Raw genomic sequence first — 4,228 nt, forward strand, 5'->3', positions numbered from 1 at the left:
CAATACAAAAAACACCTAAGCTCTAACTAAAGTCTAAAAAGAAAATTGTAGCTTTCTATAAATGAGAATAAACGCTGGTCACAACACCAACCACACACTGAGCAATCTAAAGAATATACACAGGAAGAGTGACACTTAACCAGGTTATGAGGGATAAACAGTATTTGAAGATGATGAAAAAGTTTATGCAAAGTCCACAGCAATAAAATTTGGTGCAAATATAAAAGAGAAAAAAGGCCTATCTGCATCAAGTGTAGTAGAGAAGAGGAAAAGGAATGAAAGAGAAGGTTGAAAAGATAGGATCTTACTATCTTGGGTTTTACCTCAGAGAAGGCCACTGTTGGGTGTCAGGGTAGAGTCTATTTGACAGTGGGTCTGCTTTGAGTGTGGCACCATGCTGCAGTTGACTGGGGCACAGATGATGAAGTGACCCTGTGCATGTTCCTTGTTTGGAGTAGTGCAGTTTTGTGGGCCTCAGACATATCCTACATTGGGATGATCAGAGACTTCAGCACTCTTCAGCAGCTAGAAATGTGGTCCCTGGTGGCAATATAAACCACTAGGGACATCTCACTTACTCTGTCCCAGCACTGGAGTACCTCTAGCATCTCGAACTAGGCCAGAGGGCAGACACTTGAACAAATACCACTTTTCCAGTGTTCAAACATCAACTCACACACAAGCATGAAGAATAATCAGGACAATGTGATGCTACCAATGCACATAGTGAAATGCAGGGACTGACACTAAAGGGAAGGTGCAGGTTCTGCTTGACAGAAATTTCACAGTTGTAGTTTTATGGAAGCACAACACACTTAAAACACACAGAAACAGTTCAAAACAGTTGATGCACATGTTCCAAGGTTCTAGAAGAGCTTTTGGGGTGGGAAATATTATTGTGAGTGTCTTTGAAATATACAGTCTTCTGAGGTGGCTGTTTTAGTTTTTACTTTCTGAATTTTACTTGCAGTCATATCATTATTTAGTCATTTGATTAACAAGTAGTTGTTCAGCGACTCACTGCCTTAAGAATAGTTTCAGTACCTGGATACCTAAATGCAGAAATTTAGAAATGGCTGTACTCCAATAAAGAGAGACAGTCATCTTAACCATACAGAAAACACCTAAGCTCTAACTAAAGTCTATAAAGAGAATTGTAGCTTTCTATAAATGAGAATAAATGCTGGTCACAACACCAACCACACACTGAGCAATCTAAAGAATATACACGGGAAGAGTGACACTTAACCAGGTTGTGAGGGAGAAACAGTACTTGAGGATGATGAAAAAGTTTATGCAAAGTCCACAGCAGTAAAATTTGGTGCAAATATAAAAGAGAGAAAAGGCCTATCTGCATCAAGTATAGTAGAGAAGAGGAAAAGGAATGAAAAAGAAGGCTGAAAAGATAGGATCTTACTATCTTGGATTTAACCTCAGAGAAGTAAGGAAGACATGAAATGTTTTTAGTAGGACAATATGATCTAATTCACTTTTTAGAAAATAAAAATGGTCTAAATTTTGTGAGGACAATGGATGGAGACAGACAAAAATGGAATTAGGAAAACCAGGATGGAGGCTATTGGAGACATTTAGGAAATAGAAAGTGGTTACTGGGCCTATGGAGAGACATACATTTATGATGAATTGAGAATGGACTGGATTTGGGGGAAAGACTCTGAAATGACCCATTCAGAGATAACTCAAGTATAATCTTGCAACTTCTGTATTGAACAACTAGGTGTGGTGATGATATTTTGTTTACAAAATTGGGTACACACAAAGAGATGCTAACTTTGGGGCAGGTCTTGAGAGGCTTCAATGCTGTCCTTAAAGGGGAGACATAAATGTCCTCTGGAACTCAGCAGGACCCCATTGATGGCTTGAAGGTAAATGTACTCAGATGAGGGACAAGGCAGAAGGAGAGAAGAGATGATGAATAGGAAAGTAGATGACTAGACCAGAGAAAAAAATTTGTCTGTAATAAGACACCCATTTCAGGACCCTAGGTTTAGAAATTCAAAGTTTATGTGACAGGATTAGGACCATTAAGTCAGTGGCAGTTGAGGGCAGGAGACTGGCAAGGCTTGCAACAGGGGAGAAGAGCTTAGTAGAATTAAGTAGCATGAAAATGTTAAGTCTGATCACCCCTAGCTCCACTTCAGGAAGGTCAAGGGAAAAGGACAGAAAAAATGCAAGACAGGTTACAACAACCCTTTCAGAGAAGATATTCATATGCCTTTCTTCTGCTAGAGTCCATTGGTTATCAAATTCTTCTGGAAACTTTCCAAACTAAATCCAATGCTAACTTTTTCTTTATAATTCTTTGGCATTTGGTAGGTAACCTGTTTTATTTCTTTGGTTACTGTGAGAAAATAAAATACCCTTTGGTCTGCATACTGACCACAGAACACTTAAGAACAGATTCTTTTTTTATTTACTTAGGACTCACTGGACTTTTTTTAAAGTGAGAAAAAAACAAACATCTAGCTCTAGTTTGGCAATTTATACCTACTATTTTTCCACATTTAGAGTTTGTTTCATTCACTCTATTTTTTCCTTTTAGAATCGTTAGTGGTTGTGACCACTCAAAATAACTTTTTTTTTTTTTTTGTTTTTGCTATACGGCACATGCGCTTGCCGGAAAGACAGAGACAGAGAAAGAGAGTAAGTGAGAAATCACCACCACCACCACCATCCTGGGGGAAATGGCCACACTATAATCCCTTCTCCTCCTCCATTCTCCTTTCAGGATCTTGGCCACGCAAGCACATGCACCCATGTGCCTGGTTTGTGCCCCTGAGTTTTAAGCCACCAGGTCCAGGACTCAAAATGCAGTTGACTACATGGGAGTCCAGTGACAAGTTACATAACCATTATATCACCTGCTGGTCTCTTTTATCAATTTTTATAGTTTTCAATGTATAGATCTTTTAACATCCTTAATTAGCCCATTCTCTGATTATTCAGCCCTGCTCCTGGTATTTTTGTCTGTGCATATAATGCAAAAAGTTTATTTCAGTTAATATGTCTTTTATTTTCATAAATTCTTATTTTTATGTATTATATTTATTTCCTATGTATTTACATTGACTTTTTTGTTTACATGTACTCAATAGAGATAAAAAGAGATAGAGGGAAGGTGAGAAATAAACTCTTGGAGGTGACGGCTACACTTCAGTTTCTTCTCTTCCATTATTCTCTTGAGATTTTAGGCAGGCACACACATACACCCAGCATGATTTTCCAGCTACTGGGTCTGGGACTCCAACCCCAGTGCCTTATCCTTATGCTGCCTGCTGGCCTGACTTGTTCTGTTTTGTTTATTTCACTATATTTAATCCTATTTGTATGGTATTATTTCCTTTATTTCTTTGAGGAACTTAAATATATTTAATGTAAGTTCACATTGAGATCGCACTGCTAGTGTTATTTTTTTCTAAGTGAATTTATCTACCAAGTGGTGATTATTGGGCTTTCCTTTTTACTTTTAATTTTCCTCATGGAATTTTAATTTACTAGATTAAATTTAAGAAATTTTCTCCCTCTTTAGTTTTTTTGTCTCACCGCACCGGCTCAAGGAAATTCCATTCCAATATTTGGTATAGTTTTTTAAAATAGTGATAAGAGGATTCCTCATGGCTCCTGCAAATTAGTCATTTCAGGGGACAGGAGAAATGAAGACTTTCTACTGATAATTCAGCCTCCAGCAAACAAAGCTAGCTTGGTTGAACTTCAAGAATTTGAAGAAACACACCATCCATCAGATGACAAGAAATCACCACAGGACCACAAGAAAATACCTCTACTCCAAGGGAAAAGAATAATTCTTCTTCATCCACAAACAGTTCAATGCAAATCATGGAAATGTCTTATAAAGAATTTAGAGTATTCATAATGGCAAAGCTAACTGAGATGGAAGAGAAGAGAGACAATGAACTGCTAAAGAGAAAGGAGAAAGAAGTTGACAAGTTCCAGGAGGTGAGGAAATTTTTGCAAGAACTAAAGGAGTCAAACTTTAGAAAAGAGTCAAACAGAACTGTTAGAAATGAGGTCTATAATACAGGAAGTCAAAATCTCCCTTGAAAGTATTAAAAGCAGAATAGATCGTACAGAAAATAGAATCTCAGACTTAGAAGAGAAAATTGCTGGCCTAGAAAAATCCACCACGGGGACCAGCAGTTAGCGTAATGGCTATGCCACTGGACTCCCATGTAGTCAACCACGGTTC

This window comes from Tupaia chinensis, unplaced genomic scaffold, assembly GCF_000334495.1.
Source record: "Tupaia chinensis unplaced genomic scaffold, TupChi_1.0 Scaffold144240_1, whole genome shotgun sequence".
NCBI lineage: Eukaryota > Metazoa > Chordata > Mammalia > Scandentia > Tupaiidae > Tupaia > Tupaia belangeri.